Here is a 21,605-nt window from a genome sequence, read left to right as displayed (position 1 = left end):
TCCACGCCAGTGTCATCCCCTCCGTAGGTCCCTGACACTTGGAAAAATGTCTGCAGCTATCACATGTTCCCTGGAGGAGGATGGGCACTTGGCCTTGGTTGAGCAGCACTGTGCTATAGACTGGAAATGGCCGGAGGGCACGGGCTGTTTCCCTGCTGGGGGCTCAGTGGCTGGCAAGGATGGAAGACCAAGCTCTGTGTGGCTGTGGCAGGAAGTCACCCTCTTGGGACTCACTGTCTGGCTCTCAGAGCTAGCTTGGTGATAAGCACTCTGCCTGGACTAACGTCCTCCATTCTCGCGTTCCTCGAGAGAAGGGAGGATCTGGCCCCGTTTCTCAGACAGAGAGGGAGGCTTCAAGAAGGTAGGCAGATCCTTCAGGATCACTTAGCAGAAAGAGGCAAGCTGGCTCCAGAGCCCATGGACTAACCTACGGGGTCTGTTGTCCTGACCTAGAAGTCAAGTCCCGCCTCTGAAATTCTCCGCTATCCCAGGACTTTGCCATTCTTTTCATGTTGCTGCTGTGATGGGGATCCTCACGGGGGGGGGGGGGGGGGGGCTGTGATCCCTGCTCTTCAGGACACAAGCCCATACTTGCTCCTGCCTGCCACATTCAGGCTCTGTCCTGGGCGTCTGGGGTCCAGCTGCCAAAGGGACATGGTGTTTGCATTCTAGTGAGGGGAGACAGTAAACAGCCTTTGAGATATTTATTAAAAGCCAGGATGCTATCTATGGTCTGTATGTCTGTGTCCCCTCATAAGTCATACATTGAAATCCTAGCCCTAGGAGATGAGAACTCCGGGGGTGATTCTGTCATGAGGGCAGAGTCCTTGTGCATGGGACAAGTGCCCTCACAGAAGGCTCCAGTGAGCTGCCTGGGGGGGGGGGGGGGGCGGATACAGCCAGAGGGGCTGCCTGTGGAGGAAGTGGCCACCTAATCTGCTGGCTCCTTGACTTTGCACCTCTCACCCTTCAGACTGTGAGCAGAGTTCCTGTGGTTTATGAGGCAAGGGTATGTTTTAATATGATGAGATTTCCAGGCTATCTAGACAAGAAGACGAAGTAAGCCGCAGAGTGGCAGACACAGTAGGCTGCTTAGCTTTTGGTTTGGTTGGTGTTTGGAGTCAGGTCTCTCTTTGTGTAGCCCAGGCTGACATGGAACTTATATAAAAGAGGCTAGCCTGGACCTGGCAGCAGGCCTCCTACCTGACTCTCAAGTGCTAGGATTACAGGTGTGAGCCCCAGGCCTGACTCAACAGTAGAAGGCTATGTTATACATGATAAAGTAGAAACAGAAAACACCGACACACATTCAAATCTCTGCGCTTTAACACACACACACACACACACACACACACACACACACACACACACACAAATACTGGAAGAATACAACAAAACCTACTATTTTGGCATCTCGTTACAGAAGTCCAAATGGCCTAAGTAATGTGATAATGCTGAAACTCATTCAGTAGGGCCTAACATAAAGCTGCTATCTAGGGAAGCAAAAGCTGGTCTTGTTCTCTGTGGTGGGCCAGGGTTAACCTGCAGAAGGAATGATGTCACTGCCCAGAAAGAGCAGAGCACTCAAATCCCCAGGCAGGGAGGCACTGCTCTTCTAGAAGCCAAAAAGAAGAGGATTAGAGGAGAGGCTGACAGAGGGGCCAGAGCTGGTGAGCCCTGGTGACATCCTCCAGATAGAGGCAGCAGGGCCCTAGCATCTCCACCTCCAGATAAAGGCAGCAGGGCCCTAGCATCTCCACCTCCAGATAAAGGCAGCAGGGCCCTAGCATCTCCACCTCCAGATAGAGGCAGCAGGGCCCTAGCATCTCCACCTCCACATAGAGGCAGCAGGGTCCTAGCATCTCCACCTCCAGATAGAGGCAGCAGGGCCCTAGCATCTCCTCCTCCAGATAGAGGCAGCAGGACCCTAGCATCTCCACCTCCAGATAGAGGCAGCAGGGCCCTAGCATCTCCTCCTCCAGATAGAGGCAGCAGGGCCCTAGCATCTCCTCCTCCAGATAGAGGCAGCAGGGCCCTAGCATCTCCTCCTCCAGATAGAGGCAGCAGGGCCCTAGCATCTCCACCTCCAGATAGAGGCAGCAGGGCCCTAGCATCTCCACTGGGAAAGTACACCGAGCATGGTTTGTAGGATGAAAACTCGATGGGAAGCCTGCCGGTGACTGGGGAAAGTGGTGGCAGTCTGGATGTCATGAAGACGTGAGGTCTGAGAAGTAGTATAGGCTCCAGAAGCACTTACTGACCAGAGAGAGGGTGCCGGGGGCGGCTGGGGTGTGCTAAAGCTGGAGGGGCCTTGCTGTTTGCTGCACGAGTCAGTTTCAGATGGGCGACTGTACTGAGTTCCCCACGAGGACACAGAGCTTGTGTAGCTGTATAGAACGGTGTGGGGGCGACGTGGGGACCAATCGCCCTACTGGCTGATGACCTACGAACCGACCAGGAAGAAACTCACTGAGAGACTCAGACACCCCCTGAACGGGAAAGGCCCACTGTGGCACAGGCCCAGGCCCACAGTCCTGGGAAGGGCCGGCACAAGAAAGATGTAAGTTGTTACTACAATTACCACACGGTACCTGACAAGGTGGCAGTCAAAGGTGGGGCTGCAGATTCCACTCTAAATCCACTCCAAATGGGCTCGGGTGGCAGTTGGCTGCTGCACTGATTCTTATTCATGCAGAAGCTCAATCCTGGGGCTAATGTGAAGCGTGTGTGAAACATCCCTTTTTCATGTACTGGTGAGGACAGGGCTTCACAGTCTACAGTCAAATGGACGTGATCTCACGTGAGGGAGTGTGCACACGGAATCAAGGTTTGAGCAGAAAGCACTCTGCTGCCCAGGTGCCAGGACACACAGGCAAGGCCCAGGTGGAGACAGTGGCACCAGACTTATTATTCACTTAGATGTGTTATGAGTATACATTATCTCTCTCTCTATATATATATATATATATATATATATAGAGAGAGAGAGAGAGAGAGAGAGAGATACATATATATCACCTATAGGTATATATATATATATATATATATATATATATATATATATATATATATATAGAGAGAGAGAGAGAGAGAGAGAGAGAGAGAGAGAGAGAGAGAGAGAAAGAGAGAGAGAGAGAGAATGTATACTCATAATACTACTTCTAGCAAGGACTTAGGCCGCTTTGTAATTAAATGTACACAAACAAAACAGTTCAGACGGATATCAGATCAGACAAATAACTGTTTTTAATGGCAAAAAGAAAACAGGACATGACCAACGCATATGGTGCATGCATACTGTGGGATACTACACAGAGGGTCTAAAGAATACTTTGTATACTACACCGAGGGTCTAAAGAATACTATGTATACTACACAGAGGGTCTAAAGAATACTATGTATACTACACAGAGGGTCTAAAGAAATACTATGTATACTACACAGAGGATCTAAAGAAATACTGTGTATACTACACAGAGGGTCTAAAGAAATACTATGTATACTACACAGAGGATCTAAAGAAATACTATGTATACTACACAGAGGGTCTAAAGAAATACTGTGTATACTACACAGAGGGTCTAAAGAATACTATGTATACTACACAGAGGGTCTAAAGAAATACTGTGTATACTACACAGAGGGTCTAAAGAAATACTGTGTATACTACACAGAGGGTCTAAAGAATACTATGTATACTACACAGAGGGTCTAAAGAAATACTGTGTATACTACACAGAGGGTCTAAAGAAATACCGTGTATACTACACAGAGGGTCTAAAGAATACTATGTATACTACACAGAGGGTCTAAAGAAATACTGTGAATACTACACAGAGGGTCTAAAGAAATACTGTGTATACTAATGTGGAGAGAGTCCCAGGGCACATAGTTAAGGAAATAAAAATCAACGTACTCTATGGAGTATTCAGCAGGATATATCCTCTATGGAAAAATGAAAACTAGGAATATGCATTCAGATTTCTACAGTCTAACAACACAAGGAAGCACTAGAGGGGTAAGCCACAACACAGCATCAATGGTAACCTGCAGCCGCTGCAGGGCCAGGGACGAGGTGAAAAGAAACTGAGGTAAGGAAGTGCCTGTATACCCTTGGACAGTACAGCATTTCTGATGTGTGGTTTAAAACGCTCTGTTGAAAACATGGTCTTACGATGTGGCCCAGGCTGGCCTCAAACTCACCACCTTCCAGCTTCTGCCTTCCCAGTGCTGGGATCGATCACACGTGGCACTGCCATGCCTGGTCCAGCATTTTGATTTTGAACTCTAACTCGATTAAACATGAGGAGATGGAAAATTACTGCAGGTGGAAAGGCCACAACTCTCTCCCTCCTGTCTTCTTGGGAGCAAGGGTGTTAACAGGACCTGCCAGGGAACTCGTCCTCACATTGGTGCAGAGCAAGGTTAGTGATCACAGGGAGCTGGGGGTGCTGGCCTGTGCTCAGCTTATCCATGGTGACCTTGCCTCCCTGCCCCTCCTCTGGAAGGACTAGAAAGGCTCACTGACCTGGGGCCCACACAGCTTCAGGCCTGTACTTCTCTGTAGGGCTGTGCCTACATCTGTTCATGACCACATCTGGCTTGCCCAGCTCCTGGCACGGGCTCTAGGAGCACCCCAAATACACAAAGCGTGTGTTTACATTCTCAGAGCGCCCCTGCCCAACACATTCCACCCACTGCTTCTTCCCTGCCCAGGGCCTCCTCACTGCATCCCCAGTCTCCAACTGGCTTTGACGTGGCACCAAGTGCTTATACACGCTCAGCACTATGCTTGCCTGAGAAGGATCTGGAAAGGTGAGAGAGTGGAGACTTCCCTCAGCCTCTTCTTTGATCCTCCACGGTAGGAAAGAGCCAAACAGTAAATCTTAGAACCTAATGTATCACCCAGACGTCCATCAAGGAGCTAAATTAATTCTACCCTATTAATAAATTATATCCAGTTATAGAAAGCCTCATCATAAAGAATTAGAGTAAGGTGTGTAAGCAGTTTTTTAAAATAAATATCAAGCAAAAATATAAGTTATGTAGTATATAGCTAGATTTCACATTTGCTTAGTATGGAAGTATTTCCTAGACCTGTGATACAGATACCAAAACAGATTTATATGGATATAGATCAAATAGTAACCCCCAAATCACCTTTGGTGATTGTGGAGGGACACAAGTTCCTTCACTCAGTTAAACATCATTGTGTGGTTTTTAATTTCTTCTGTGTGTGCAAATTACAGAGCAAAGACATTCCTCACTGACAGAGGCTTTCTACACTCTTGTGGGTTGGCCTCCAGTCAGACACTTAAGAGAAACTCCTCTTCCAACCCATGTGAGAGGACCTGAAGCCCAGTGGGAGCCTGGGACTGTCTTCCTTAGCACCCTACAGTGAGAGGAGCTAAGAACTTTCTCCAGACTCACAGCCCTGTGTTTGTACCCTTACTCTCTGTGGCCTTCAAATAGGATCATGATGTTGGATTTCTTTTCTAACTCAATAAAAAAAAGAGAGAGAGTGAGAGAAGAATGTTGGGGACAGAGTAGGTAAGTGTAGCGGTTTGAATGTAAGTTATTCTCCTCTGAAACCTCTTGAGCCAGCCCCCGACAGTTCAAAGAACTCTCAGCACCACGTCTTCCATGCTCCTACTAGTATGGCCCATTTAAGCAGTGCTTAAAGCATTCCACTGCTTTCCTAATACAAAGCACCAAAGTTCAAATTCCTCCAAACAAAAACATGGCCAGGCCAATCATAGCAATACCCTAGTCCCTGGTACTAACTTCTGTCTTAGGATTTCTATTGCTGTGAAGAGACACCATGACTGCTGCAATTCTTATAAAGGAAAACATTTAATTGGGGTACAGTTCAGAGGTTCAGTCCATTATGATCAAGGTGAGACATGGTAGCATGCAGGCAGATGTGGTGCTAGAGAAGTAGCTGAGAGTCCTCCATCTTGCAGACAACAGGAAATGGTCTGAGGGTCACACTGAGCAAAACTTGAGCAAAAGAGACCTCAAAGCCTGCCTTCACAGTGACACACTTCCTCCAAACAAGGCCAAACCTCCTAATAGTGCCACTCCCTATGAGCTTATGGGGGTCAATTACATTCCAACTACCACAGTAAGGAAACAAGGAAGGGAGGGAGTGTCTTTGTTAGGGTTTCTATTGCTGTAATGAAACAACATAACCAAAAGCAACTTGTGGGGGAGAAGTGTTTATTTCAGCTTAGAGTTGTAGTCTAGCATGAAGGGAAGTCAGGGCAGGAGCTCAAGGCAGGAACCAGGAGGCAGGAACTGAAGCGGATGCCATGAAGAGTGCTGCTTACTGACTTGCTCTCAGGCCCATCTGGTGGGGGCATTTTCTCAATTGCAGTTCCCTCTTCAATGACTCTAGAGTGTGTCTAGTTGATGTAAAACTAGCCAGCACAGGGAGGGAGAGAGGGAGGGAGGGAGGGAGGGAGGGAGGGAGGGAGGGAGGGAAAAAAGATGGACCGAGTAAAGGAAAAGAAAAAGCAAGCAGCTACATTTGATACTCCAGAGCTCATCCACAACTGCCAAGTCAACACTACCGCTTCTGTCCTAAACGTCAGCCATTGACTGATGGAAGATTCCAGGCAAGTGTTCACTTAAAGAGGAACCATTAACTGCCAATCACAGCCCGAAGTGAGTGCTGAGTCACAGATCTCATTGCAGTAAGTGGGTCAGTGCATGGCTGGTGTCAGCCCCAGCAGTCATCTGACGGTATCCAAAGGGTGGGGAGACCACTACCTCCAAAGGTAGCAGGGAGCCAGGGAGGCTTCCTCAAGAAGTGTCTCTCTAACAGAATAATCAGGCAGCTGGAAAGGCAGGTTGCTCGCGAATCCATTAACAAATATTGTTAACTTGTCAATCATGTCTTAGCAACTTGGGAAGGTTTCATTCTGCTTCCTGTTAGATCCTGTGTGTGCTATTGGCCTTTTACCTTCATTCTTAAGTTGGTTATGCAACTTGCTCAGTTGGAAAAGCAGAGCAAGGCTACAGCTCTTCCATGCCACACTGGGGACAGGGTGGGGCTGCTAGGCCAGGAACCTAGTTGCTAATGTCTCTCCCACCTGCCCACGATGTGGGCAGACACATATTTGCTACTCTGAGTTTTTGTCTTTTAGGTGCAGTTTCTGGGGTGGGGGTAGGGGTGCAGAGGCAAATGTACATGCAGCTGTTGTTCAATATTTGACTAATTCTTCACACTCCATGAAGAGCCTGAGTATACACTGTCCATTGTTCAATTTCTTAAACAGTTAAAGGGTACCGGTTCCTTCCTGTTCTCAGGGATGGAAACTGAGGTCCAGGGTAGCTTGTGTCTCTGGGTGGCAGAAATGGAAGAAGCAAAAACTGAATGTGGCCAAGGGCCCTGAAACCAATAGCTTGGTCACCACCACAATGCCAGAAGGGAGGCACGGTCCCCCATATCACACTTGAGAACACACATGCTCTCTGGTTTCTGGTAGGTTCACAAGTGGGTCTAACTTTGGGCCAGATGCTGCGAAGGTCTCATCCCAAAACATCAGTACTGACAACAGTTCCCAGCTGCTCGTGAGCTAAGATTTGTCCATGCAGGGCTACCAAGGGCAGGTCTGTAAATCCAGGCATAGGCCAGGGTGCCGGATCTACCTTGCTGCATACCCACCTTGGCATGGCTTTCTCCACAGCCTTCGGTTTCATTTCTGCCATACAAATGAAAGGACACCATGGGTTTGGAAATGGCCAGTGCTAGTGACTCCGTGAGCCAGGGGAGTCAGTGTGCCAGGCAGCTCTCTGCACCCAGGAAATCAAACCCACTTCCTGAGTGCCTCACCTACTTTCCTGTTCTACTTAAACCACTGCTACCCTGCTCCTGAGTGATTTTGTCTTTGAGTGGTCTGCTGGCACTTAAGGAGTAGCTTGATGATGCTGAGTGTCCAAGTCACACTACATTGCTCTATGTCCATGGCTTAAAGAGAGGGCAGAAGTGATGCAGTGTGGATGGATGCTTAATCCTAGATCCTATTGGAAAACTGGTGGAGACAGAGTAGGGGGGAAATGATGGGAGAGGCTAGCAGGGCCGTCAACCGTACTCTGCACAGAAAGGGCTTGGGTGCCCAGGTCCTATCGTGCAGAAATGCACACAAACTTTATAAAGTGGGCTGCAGGATGGGATGGGGTGGGGAGTGGGGTGGGGTGTCAAGGCAAGAGGCAGGAGTGGTACTGCAACTGAGATATCCTTATCAGAAATAGCATGTGGCTCCCAGTCAGTGTCACCCATCCAAGTGACCATCTCAGACCATCCTAGCTAAGAGCGCTATCAACTTGCTCTGAATCAGGACCGTTTATTTATCCACATCAGAGTGGTTTTTCCAGGTCCACTGCTGATTCTACGGCAGGCCTACCTCCACCATGAGCTCTCCAAAAGCAGGAAATTTGTCTTCCTGTCTCACATGGCAGTGGGTAGCGCCTGCTGACGACCATCCTCTGGGTTGCATTGGATGGCAGCCTGCACACAGGGCCTAATACACGATGTAGGATGGCACTCCATCACAGAGCCAAGCAGGGCAAACCTGCAAGCAACTGTGTGCAGATGGAAGAGTCTTCAGGAATCAGCACCAAATATACTCACAACTCACCCTTTGATCCTGGGCTTTTTACTGTAAGAAGACATTCTTGTGAGGTATGGAGCTAGTGATCTGAAACTCATTTTACCGATGGGAAGACTGAGGCCCAGAACGTTTGAGCATTTGCTTGAAAGCTGTGGGTACACAGAAGAGCTCTGGACCCTGGTGGGACATCTCTCCGACTCTTTCTTTCAAGATTTATTTTTAATACCTAGGTGATACTATAGTCCCTTTCTCAGTGTATCTGGCTACCCAATTTTCAGCAAAGCTGACACTGGCCCATGGGTATGGAGGGTGAGAGACAACTCTTTTTGATCAACTGGTGTCCCCTAGTGTCTTTGAAGAGAGTGCATTCTAGAATTTTGTTCTGGAAACATCTTTGATGCAGGATTGGCTTTTTTTTTTTTTTTTTTTTTTTTTTTGAGACACTGTTTCTCTGTGTAGTTTTGGTGCCTGTCCTGTAGATCAGGCTGTAGACCACAGGCTGGCCTCGAACTCACAGAGAACTGCCTGGCTCTGCCTCCTGAGTGCTGGGATTAAAGGCATGCGCCACCACCGCCCGGCAGGATTAGCCCTTTTTAATGATTTCATGGAATCCTTCCTCCACCATGCAGCTCCACAGTTCTACCAGCCCACTCTTCCCTAGCCTGCCTCTCGACTGCCAGACAAATGGGAGACCTGGTGTTCCCAGGAGGCTAGGCCCTCCTAAGGGAGGCCATGGAGGAAGTCCAAGCTGAAGCCCCTAGGATATTCTTCCCACTTTCAAAAGATAAGTCAGAATCTCAAGGAGAACAACACAGGGTTGAACATGATAAATATGCATCCTCAAAATTTTAAAAACCAAATCGCACAAATCAAGCTTATTCTGAGAGGCTCATATTGCGGGGGTCTCTAGTGCACCAATCAGCATAATTAAATAGGAAGATCTCTCTGGAATTGATTGTGCATTGCATGTTTCTTTCCTCATCTGAGGGCCATTTCAGTGAGATGATTTTTAAGCTAATAAGAACCCCCAAATTAGAAACTAATTAAGGAGATGGAAAATACAAATGTTTTTGTTTTTAGTTGGGCACTATTTTTATCAGAAGAATCATGAAAAATTAAAATTGTTAAGTTCATGTATGAAGGTTGTCAGTCAAGGGCAATGTGACTTTCTGCCTCTCCCTTTTGCAAAGCCCGAGGTAACTCACTGGTAGCTGCTCCCCGTGGGTCCCCAGGAAGCACCACCAATCGATTTTGCAGATCCAGCGTAGAAAGGGGGTCACCACAGTTCTCACCAGCCTTGGGCCATGAGACCCATCAGTGAACTCCTTTCTTTCAAGATGTAGGTGCACCTCGACATGGGGTGAAATCACAACTCCACACTTCCTCACATCCGCTTAATGGTGAGAGATGTTACAACTAGGGCAGTCCAGAGATCTGCACAGGACCACACAGTCAACTACGAAGAATCAGGCCAACACTCTTGTCTACGTGTGCTGGATTTTGTGACACTCTCCCTCACACACTGCCACCCAAGTATGCCACACTACCATCTAAAACAGATCATAAGCCACAACAACACAGGCTTTAGAAGATTCTTAACAACTCAAAAGCTGGGGACCCACCAAGCACAGCAGGAAGCAGGCACCTGCTGGGATGCAGTAGAGGACCTCTATTCTCAAATAACACAAAGGCCACCACAGGGAGCATCAGAGGCCCCTCACTCCACTACACATGGTCCAGAGTGCTCAACCTGGAGATGCAGTTCAGGGCCAGAGGTCTAGGAAGTGTCCACTTGCTTTAGGCCTCACCCTTACAGCCCATGCCCAGCTACTTTCCACTCTGCCTTCCTGCACCCCCTGATCCTATCCCCTCCACACCAGGCAGGACACCAATCTGCCTACAGGCCTCTTCACTCTACAGTCCTCCCCAGGCCCACACTAGAGAGGCAAGAAGACCTGCAGGGCTCCCCCAGATCCACAGCCTTGCTCTGAACAGAAGGCCAGATTGTGAACAACCACAATAATCTGAGTGAATCCAAATCCACCTGGCTAGAGAGTCCCCCTAGCAGAGCAGGGTGTGTGTGTGGGGGGGGGGGGGGGGGTGGCGGGAATAAAGAGGTTAATCACCAGTCACCACTAACAGGATCTCACCCTGGAGGTGGAGCACTTGGTAGGAGCACTCTGCTGAGAGGACACGGCCTCAAGCACAGCCTGATAATAGAAGGTAGAGAAGAGACATCTTCCAAATCAGGGACATGGAATCAAGGCAGACGGTTCACCTCAGCTCTCAGGCCAGACAACCTTTGTAGGAACCCAGAGTCTCATAAGCACTTACTGTTTCTACAAAAGCCTTCCTTACACAGGAGCTCAATGTGAGTCTCAGGAAAACCCCAGAAGGCAAATTTTATTTAATGCATTCTTTGGATGGAGCCTGTGCATAGGGGAACTTGACCTTGCGGAGTTCCAGCGACACATGTAGGACACTGTGTTAATAAAAACACGGCAATTACTGCTTTCTGCGCTTGCTGGGTGCCAGGGGCAACTGCAGACGATAGTCACGGAATAATAAGTGTACCTCGTCCCCCGTTTCCCAGAGAGAGCGGCCATATTTTTTTTGACAATGAAATATGGGCTTTCTTATCCTAAGGAGCTGAATCTTTATGGTTGTGGAGGGAGGGGTTGAGTCCTTGGTTCAAAGGCTGAGACTGAAGCGGAAGAGTAAAGACTGATGGGAAACTCTCACTGACGGATCACTGCGTGGGACCTCGAGATAGCAGGATGACTCGGACCCCGCGCTGGCTGACTGCCTTCACTGTGTTGGGTTGGTGCACTCTGGTGATGGTGACACCCTAGAGAGGATGGACGCAGGCTGCTCCAGATAGCCACTGGGGGCCGAAGCTTCCCCAAGGTCTGGAAGGCTGGCCAGCCCACACACACCCCCCATTTTCCTGAGTCGCAAAATGCCAAGGTTCTCATGCAAGGGAAGGGCAGAGGCAGAACTGCAGAAACGTTGGCTAGGAAGTCTGCCAACTTCAACCTGTAAAGGAACTCAGATTTGTTGCCATTTGATTCACAAAAGTAAAAAAAGTTCTTTCTTGACACCAAGTGTCACACAGCAATTACTCGCCATTTTATTTAGTCCTCATAGCTACCCAGCATAATAGAAATGATTACTTCTGCTCTCAGTGAAGCTCTGAATGCTTTAGGGCATTTTAGAAACTGCCTGAAGGCAGTCTCGAACTCACACAAGGAGAGACTTGAGTCAACGATCTGGAGAACCAGGAGCCAACCTGGCTCCAGAGAACACAAGCCATCACTGTTAGCAAGTGACTGCAGACACTTCTTATAGCTAGGCATAGTGGCTTACACCTGAAATCTTAAACTTGGGAGGCAGAGGCAGGAGGATTAAGAATTTAAGGTCATCTTCAGCTACATAGTGAGTCCAAACAGGTCTACATAGACCCTACCTTAAAAAAAAAAAAGACATCTCCTGTCTCCTCCACAAATTTCTCCAGAGACACTATAGATCTTTTGTAAGAAAGCCACCGAACAGTAATCTCTGTTCTTGCTTGGCTCTGGACCCACCTGGCCTTCAGCTGCTCCTTGGAAAGAGATTCTAGATTCTACAACTGTCTTGGGCAGTCCAGTAGCCACCAGACACATATTGCCACTGAGTTCTTGAAGTGTGGCCAGTCCTAACTGAGATGGGCCATTAAGTATAAAGTGCGTCCCATATGTCAAAGTCTCTGTCGGAAGAAGACTAACACATCTCCTTTGTAATGGTATATTGATTACATGCTGATGTTACAGCAGTCTAGACATACTGAGTTCAATGAAACACATTGCTATAATCAATGACACTAGCTAATTTTTCCATTTTCCAATATGGCTACTAACAAATTTAAAGTGACTACCATGGCTTATACCCATGGCTGGTTCCAATCTCCAGACCTAACTTGGCTTCTATGGCCCCCTTCTGAGAAACTACGTGGGATGTAGGGAGGCAGACTCTCCAAGAATTCTGAATGTGTTCTCTCTGCTCAACATGTCTCTGAATTCCTGACTGCCTCTCCTGACTCCTGTCCTGCTCTGAGAGCAGTTTCTGCCGCAGTACTCAAAACATGCTTAGCAATTCCGAGTGCTAGGCTCTACCTTGACTCCCATCCTGTGGCCAGAGCACCTCCGATGGCCAGGTTTGTAAATCCGTTCTCTACCAGAAGCTGCAGGTAGAGTGGGGCTTCTCCAAGTCCCACTGCTACCCCATGAGAGCCCAATAATGACATAATTTCAATGCATTGATGACTTATTATGGGGCCGCATGCTCAGGTAAATGCTTTGCAAATTCTGTTTGTTGAATTCTCCTGAGCCACCTGAGTAAGACCAAGTTTCCCCTCATATGAAGGCAATGTCTGGAGATACTTAAGGCCTGGACCTGGTTCTACGCTATCTCCTCTGCCCCATTGCCACGATGCCAATCTGACACAAGCTAGGGTCATTCGGGAAGAGGGAACTTCAAATGAGCAAATGCTCCCAGCACATTAGCATGTAGGCAAGCCTGGGGGAGAGGAGCGCTTTCTTAATTAGTGATTCATGTGGGTGGTGCCACCCCTGGGCTTGTGATCCTGGAGGGTATAAGAAAGCAGGTTGAGCTGGGCAGCAGTGGCACACTTGGGAGGCAGAGCTAGGTGGATCTCTGTGAGTTCGAGGCCAGCCTGGTCTATAGAGCGAGATCCAGGACAGGCACCAAAGCTACACAGAGAAACCCTGTCTCAAAAAAAAAAAAAAAAAGAAAGAAAGGAAGGAAGAAAGAAAGCAGGTTGAGCCAGACAAGAGGAGCAAGCCAGTTAGCAGCACCCCTCCATGTCCTCTGCATCAGCTCCTGCCTCCAAGTTCCTGCCTTGACTTCCTACCCTGACTTCTCTGGATAAGGGACTAATATATTTGTGTGTGTGTGTGTGTGTGTGTGTGTGTGTGTGTGTGTGTGTGTGTGTGTGTGTGTGTGTGTGTGTTATATGATGAGATAAGCCCTTCCTTCCCCAAGTTGCTTTTGGCCATGGTGTTTTGTTGGAGAAGTGGAAACCCTAACTAATCTTGCCTTCTAAGGCTCTGGCCTCAGTGCCTGTAACTTGAGAGGTGTCAACAGTTGAATGTTCAACGTCCTCCATAGGCTCAAGTGTTTGAAGACTTGGTCCCTGGCTGCAGTGCTGTTTGTGAGGCTATAGAACCTTTGAGATAGGAGGCCAGCTGATGTAGGGCCAGAGTGGCATGGTGTGGGGTTTACACTGTTAGCCTTCTGGCTGATCCAGCACCCTGACAACGTCATCTTACTTAAACTCCTCTTTAAGAGAAAACCCCTCTCTCTCTCTCTCTCTCTCTCTCTCTCTCTCTCTCTCTCTCTCTCTCTCTCTCTCTCTCTGTCTGTCTCTTGCCATGAGGTAGTGTGCACCTCCTCCCTTCCTTTTCTTTCCTTTTCTCTTTCTCTTCTTCTTCTCCTCTCCTCAGACCCTTCCTGTTTTCTCTTTCTTCCCCTCCCTTCCCCCATAATAAAACGTTTCATGTGGGTACCGCCTGCATGGTGTGAATGACTTTCCTCCATGCCCCTTGGTTCCACCTGCCAAGGCCGAGGCCAGGCCGTTTTTAAAATACAACATGCACCTTAGCTCTGGTTCCAGTCCAAGCTCTCTGCTTCCTTGTTCACACAGATAACAAGCAGCATTGAGGCCATGATGAACTATATCCCCTCAAGCCACGAACCAAACTAAAACCTTCCTATCTGAAGCTGTTTCTGTCAGTTACTTGGTCTCAGCGACTGAAAAGCAACTAATACAATAAGTGCTTGGCAAATACTGGTTAATCAGCATGGTGCAGCTGTGATCCCTGCAAATGCATGCTACCAGAATCCTAGCCCATCCCTGCAGGGCAGGACCTCTGCTGCCTCTACTCAGGCCCAACTTTTCTCCCATGAAACACCCTTCTCAGGGTCAGCCCTCACCAGTCCCCAGCCCAGTCTGAAATGTGTAGATCAGCTGCTCCACCCAGAGCAAGAATGTGGACCATGATGCTCCTGCTTAACCCAGAACGGGAGGAGCTGCCTCCCCCACCCCAAGGCGAAGCCAGGCCCCACTGCTCCAAGTACACAAGTTCCTTTCCTTTCCACTCCCTCCAGTAGGTAGGAGTCCAGGGGCACCCCCACCTGTGGCTTGTAGCCTATGCATTTTCAAGAGAGAGGGGCTTAGCTTGCTAAATTCCTTCAATGTATTCTTTCTGACTGATTTAAAACAAGGCCACCCAGGAGTCTTAATGCTCTGCTCCTCCCCAGCCCTTGGCTTTGACCAAGACCTCAACTCAGTCTGAGCTAGATGGAATTTGCCACACCCTCTCAGGCCGCCTGCTGTTAGCCATTGGCCTTTCTCCCATTGCCCCAGGTCATTTCCCAAGACTTGAAGCTATTTTTGCTTCTGTCTCAGCCTTCTTTGTTCCCCATGGGGGAGGCTGCCAGAGTGTCACCTTCATGGTGCATTCGGTACAGACCAGACAACCAGTAGTAGCAGTTCGGTCCTGGTATATCCAGCCCTATCAGCCCCTTGTCCCTCCAGTTTCAAGAGGCCATGTCTTCTAGGTCCTAGGGAATCTGCCTGATGCTTCCTGTCTTGGCTAAATCCTGGGATTAACTGCTAGGCGCAAAAAAGCTGCTGGACTCTGCTACACCCCTCCACAGGACCTCCCCAGGCACTTTCAACCTTCCCTCACTCGCCTTGAAGAAACAGCTGGGCACAGTCCACATTTCTATTTTTCATGAGCAATACCAAAGAGCACCAAAACTCCAGGCATCTGAACCAAACCTGGGGTGGTCCCAAGGTACAAAGCTCCAGGTCTACCCCTCATGCGTCACGGGTATATAAGAGCTCCTTTGCCCTTTGATACCTCAATTTCCTTGCTGACACAACCTCCCTGTTTCCTGCGTGACAATAGTGACTCCTTGATTTGTACTCTGAATCCCTCAAATAAGATATGTTACATGCATAACCATGGTGCCAGGCCTTCCCACAAGGCTTAGGAAGTGAACTTAGCTGATGCTAAATCTTCTGGTACCTGGCTTCAGCAAGCACATGGGTGAAAACAAATGACTCTGAGGTGTCCATCTATCATCTTATCAGGCTTCATGGGCTTTGTTTGCACAGTTATCTTCTCGAGGCTGACACTGTATGTGGAGTGCAGGCTGATGTATTCCCCTACCTGCCATATCATTGATAAAGGATAGCCCAGCTTCAGGTTCATTACCTGTCATTACACCATGTACATGTCGCTGGGGGCCAGAGCATCAATTCCTCTTGAGTCACTCCAACGGTATAGCCTCCCAGTCGGAGCTCCAGGTCCAAGAAGCTGCGACTCACTGCTCAGCCCTGGGTAAGCCCCAAGCCATTCTCTCCTCCTCTTCTGGCTGGCCTAGTCCTCAGGGATGGGAAGATTCGAGCTCCCAGCTTCTTCAGGGGGGATCTGCAAGGAGAACAGAGGTCTCCATCACAATTAGGCCCAGACATACAAGTCCAGGTGTGAACTGTTCTGGGATCTTCCAGCTGGCCTCTTTTTGTTCTTTACTATTAGATCCCACAGTGCCTGGTGGTTATACCATGTAGGGTTCCCACTGACAGTGCTCAGCACATGAAGCATGCATGTACATGTACACACACACACACACACACACACACACACACACACACACACACACGCGCGCGCGCGCGCGCGCGCGCATATACACATCCATCATTCCTGATTTCTTTCTTACCTCTGCATACTTCATTCTATTCACTTAAAAGACCTTTTCAATCAGGTATCCACATGCTAGCTGTCATTCAGACTTCAGTTCAGAGCACCAACAGGACCCCTAAGCTGTCCCAGTGTTCTGGGAGAGGAAGGAAATGGACGTTCTCACTCTGCCAATGGGAGGGGAGAGAACAGGACAATTCTCTACTTGCCAAATCCTGGGGCAAGGCTTTGGGCTGCTGGAGGCTGGGAGTTCCAGGAAGACCACCCTACCTGTGACCCATGACACATGTCTTTCCAGCCCTTTAACTCAAAGGACGAGACAAGAAACGAGAGACACCCACCCACACCCACACCCAGCACAAGCCACTGATACGGGTCCCACTGAGTCCTGACATTTCAGGGCCAAGACTATGGGTTATATTCTGCAAGGAGTCAGGAGGACTCCAGTTGCAGCTGCGTCACCTGCTCTGGACACGGGGACCACAATGGCTGCAGCCCTGCCCCACTCATCAGGCCTGGGCTCCAGCTTGCTGCCCACATGGCTGAGATCCACACAGGGTCCTCTCAGCCTCAGTGGGCCAGCTGCTGAGAAGGGGCTGTGAATGGAGAACAGCAGCCCAGGTGACTAACACCAACTTCTGGAAGAGGAAGCGCCAGGCACAGGAAGCAGGGAGGAAAGGCACCGAAGTACACACGTCTTCCCTCCGGCCTACGTGGACTATTGGAGCAGGATGGTGACAGTGGCTTACATCCCACGAATGTAACGACTGCTCCCTAGAGATTGCTTTTGCATCCTGTTTTGCAGTCGTTCTGTGAAGAGTTATCTCAAAGATGAGGCAACAGAAGCGCAGAGAGGTCGAGATGATTGCCCGACGTCACACAGTAAGTTGGAGAAGGTCAGGGCCAGCACTTTCAACTTTTATTTATCATTTTGTTCCGGGAAGCATCCCTGTGCTAGGTTAATTTCATCTAAGTGTCAAGTTATCCACAGAGAATGAGGGCTGAGTGGGAGGGAAGCCAGAGGCCACTCGTCTTGTTAGGGAGTAGATAAGACAGCCGTGCCTTTGGTCTCTTCCCCAAAGGAAAGTCTAAGAAGAAGAGTGAAAAGAGAGTGGAGTGAGGGTGAGAAGCAGGAAAAGTGAGCTGGAGAGATACTGAGGCAACAGGAGCATCTCAGGCCCAAAGAGAACTGGCCATGAGTAAGTGCTACGTAACTACCAGCCTCCAGCTACCTCCCCACAGCTCTGCACCTGAGGACCTTCTTCAAAAGCAGCAAGCAGCATGGTGGACATAGGGACGCTTTGGAAGACAAGATGGATAGATACTATTCTTCCCTTCGAAGGCATGTATACACCCATATGCTCTCCTACATATGTGATCTATTCATGAGAACTGAAAAGGAGAAGGATAACCCCATAGCATTCTGCCCGTGTGAAGAAAGGGCTCCTACTCCGGACAATGGCTTCTCAGCTTGATTCTGAAGCGGCTCTACTGGCCATGACAGCCAGGACTAGCCTGACTCTGGAGCAAGCAGCCCAGGCCCGAGGCTAGCCAGCCAGGGCAGGTAGCAGATCCTGACTGAGGCAGGAAGATGTCCCCAAACAATGACAGCCCCGTGAAGCTTGCACAGCCCCGCATGCCTGCCTCCAGCCAGCAGAGGACCAGGCACAACACATTAGAGCACAGGGAGGAACAAAAATCGGCCCCTGGTATTAGTGCTACTTGCTAAATGAGCCCCACTGTGTGCACACCTGTGGGGGAAGGTCACTATCCTGGCCCACTGGTGACACAGTCACCCAAATCATCTGGTGCTGGACTGACAGCAAACGGTAGAGCAGCCACATCTTTGCTGACGGCTCTGTGTGTGTGTGTGTGTGTGTGTGTGTGTGTGTGTGTGTGTGTGTGTGTGTGTGTGTGTGTGTGTTTGTGTGTGTGTGTGTGTGCAGGAACAGCACGTCCTGGCCCTCCTGTGGGGTGGGGCCGAAACATATTCACAGCAGATGGTGCTGTCACCCTCTCTCCAGGATTCTCATTCCTAATTATCTGTGCTGTCAGCCAAACAATTAACCCTCAAAGAAAAATTGCAATGTCCACCCCCAACCATATGAAAAGGCAATTTTCCCAAGGGCGAGAGATACCTAGGGCAGCCTCGTGCTCAGCTCCAGATCTCACCATCCTCTGGCCTCGGAGGTCTATCGCTGGCTTTGAAGCAGCCTCCCCACTTCCTCTGACCCTGAGATCGTTCCTGTAAAAGGAGGAGCCCATCCCAAGGGCCCCCTGAGCCACACAGAGCTACCATCCTACATTGCCCTTCATCTGAATTTGGGGTTTGCTTGGAGCAGAGGCTGAGCTTCCTTTTTGCTCCATCACCATTTATTCGGTAGTAGCACATTTACCAGGTCTCCTCAGTCTCCCCGACCCTTCCCCACCACCTCCCCCCACCCCAGCTCTTGCCTGCGATGAGAGGAGAGGGGCAGTAGGAGGCGCTAGGCAGAAATCTCCTGGATGTGTTTAGATTCTCTCAGAAAATGGAGCTACCAGAAATCAGCCTCTTCTCCAGCAAGAATTCAGGGAGCAAGGCCGGATGGTTCCAGCGCAGAGCTGCAGAGGGGCGGGGTGCTGTGATGTATCTTGAGAGAAGAAAGTCCCCGACCCCATCTCCCCCTGCTGCACCTCGCAGATCTCGTGGCCACCACTGGGCAGGTGCAGAGCTTGCCCCTATAGGTGCTCATTAAGCAGTAGAGACACAAGCGAGCGCACCAGCATGCCTTCCCCCAAAGGAACTGTCTGAAAAGAGAGTGCTCCCAGGACTGAGACTCGGTGTCCGTCCACTAAGGGGGCTACCGTGTAAAGTCCAGTCAGTAAGTCAGTCATCCATCACCATGCCCTAACATGAAAAGCAGAATGCTCTCCAGGAAGGCTTTTGCGGGAGCACAGGAAGTGCCTTGGGGATGATAGCTCCCCTGGCCACTTTTCACCCATGCCATCTGAGAGACTGAGGGCCCAGCCCTTCACAGAGAGGAAGAACGGGCCTGGTGCACGTGGCCTCAGTCTTGTCCCACAGATTAGGGCCATCGGAGTAAAAGGCAAGACAGGGGGGGCACAGTCTGGCCCACTGAAAGTTAGAAAGCCCCTCTGAGACAGGGGAATGCCCTAGGTACCTGGGGAAGGGGTGGAGAAAATGGGTAGATGGTGGACCAGGAGCTGGCTCTCCTTTCTGGCCACCATTTGCCCAGCCCAAGCCTTGTGACAGCTGTCCTCCTGCTCCCTGTGGTTCACTGCCCACTGGCACACACCCCTCTGTACCCAAAGGGCACAGGTTCCCACAGCTCCTCCACACAAAGGGGCCGTGTTTATATTCATATAGAGAACTGCCTACTCAGAATGTGCTTGTAGACAGCACATGTGAGTGCACCCCCTGCCCTGGGCCCATGTGGGACAGACGCCAAAGTCTGGCTGGAGACATTTCTAAATATGAGTCTGGCACCAAGAGTCAGGTTCCCAGACCTCCTTGGCCCAGGAGACCCTGCCAGGATTCTCCAGGCGGCGGTTTGAGAGAGAGCTGGGGCAGTGGGATCAGGAGACAACCAGGCGGTGGGAAGCATGGCCCCAACCCGTGGAAACCCTGCAGCCTTGTTACGGGAAGAAAAAGGATTACCCAGCGCTCAGCGCCTGATCAATTGCCCACAACCCTTGCAGCAGGGATGAGAATGCCACTGCCTTCTCAAATGTGCATGGATTAAAAATATACAAATGGAATCTTTTTGCTACCCCTCTCCTCAACCCCCCAAAGCCTAGGATGCTTGTTAAAAATAGCCTTGCTGTGGCAGGAATCCTGCGCAGCCCAATGGCTGGCAGGAAAATGAAGGCGCCATTGGAGAGGGCTCTGTTAAGTGACTACCCTTGGGAAGCGGGACAGGGAAAGTCCCAGAGGAAGGCTGCCTGTCTCAGGAGTCTCAGGACACACTTCTGCATGGCTTGGACCTTCATCAGCAAGCAGACACTTTGTTCTACACCCGTGTGTGAGCTGCATCTTCCTGCCAAACAAAGCTTTAGGCAGACTTGGTACCAATTTAGGAAGCCAGCATCATGGTGCAGTCTGGCCAGGTAACTCAGGCCACCAGAGACCAAGAAGCCAGCATGATCCAGGGAGCAGTGAATCCAGGGCATGACCTGAGTTCTCTGGGCCTGGTGGCTTGCTGTAAAAGGGAGCAGTTGGATTTGATGTTAAGCTATTGCTTTATCACTTCCTGATTTGAAAAACAGCTATCTTCCCCTTGTATCTTCCCACCATGAAAGATGATGGAAATTGTCTTTGAGTGCATGGGGCAGAGGCGGGGGTGGGGATGGGTGGGAATCAGGGGTCAGTACTGGAGGAGAGGCTGCTCTGATCGCACAGACCAGCTTCCAGCCTTGCTGACGAGTTGTGCAAAGTGGAAAGACTCTCAGTTTGGTACCTAAAGGCATTCTGAGTTCGAATCCCGACTTGGGCTATCAGTAACTACCAAGCTCAAGTGACTCCCTTTGACATTAGTGCAAACTGGCCTCCTCATCCTGCTGTCCAGCTGGAGCTCTGGGCCGTATCTCAGAGGGGTTCAAAGTATAGACTCTGGAATCGGGTTTGCATCCCAGCCCTACCAGCAATGAGCTGTGCAACCCTGAGTAATCATGTTGATTTCTCTGTGCTTTACCTTCATCTGTAAGATGGAAGTGAAAACCAGGGGCTCTTGTATTACTCGAGTCCACACTCCCGCCCTGAGCAGCCATCTTGGGCCCCACTTGTCCATCTTGTGTATTCTATGGATTTGGCTTATAGAATTTCCTTATACTCCAACATGGGGGGGGGGGATCCCACTGGCCTGGCCCCTTTCCCCTTCATTCCCTCTGCCTGCTCAGAAGCTTGCACAGCTGGTCTGTGCCTTCCGCCCTGGAGCTCGGCAGGATGTAAAGCTTGAGTTCAACCATCCTCAGACTCGGAGTCCTAATACAAACACAGGTGCTGACCTGCAGATCCCAGAGGAGGCGGGAGTGTGCCTTTCTAATAATCTCCCGGGAGACAGCCATGCCACTCTGCTGGTCCGAGACCGTCCTTTGGTTAGCAAGGATTGTGCTGGGGGGGGGGGGGGGAGCAGGGACCAAAAGAGTCCAGTCACCTGCCTCCGAGAAGGAGCATATTCAGACAGTGGTGGCTCAGTGGTGACCATGTGGCTTCAAGAGACACTGG

At 49.8% G+C, this 21,605-nt stretch overlaps 1 protein-coding gene across 1 annotated transcript in view; it reads right to left on the bottom strand.

The window, feature by feature from the left end:
• Positions 1 to 21,605, bottom strand: part of Zbtb7c (zinc finger and BTB domain containing 7C) — a 335,995-nt gene that overhangs the window by 241,054 nt on the left and 73,336 nt on the right. The window contains exon 2 of the mRNA XM_052742570.1: positions 15,896 to 16,111. The gene's annotated coding sequence lies outside the window, so the exon portion shown is untranslated. The remainder of the gene's footprint in view (positions 1 to 15,895; positions 16,112 to 21,605) is intronic.

This window comes from Peromyscus californicus, unplaced genomic scaffold (genome assembly GCF_007827085.1).
Source record: "Peromyscus californicus insignis strain IS unplaced genomic scaffold, ASM782708v3 Scaffold_17__1_contigs__length_78620276, whole genome shotgun sequence".
In the NCBI taxonomy this organism is placed as follows: Eukaryota; Metazoa; Chordata; class Mammalia; order Rodentia; family Cricetidae; genus Peromyscus; species Peromyscus californicus.
This window is presented reverse-complemented; position numbering and strand designations above follow the sequence as displayed.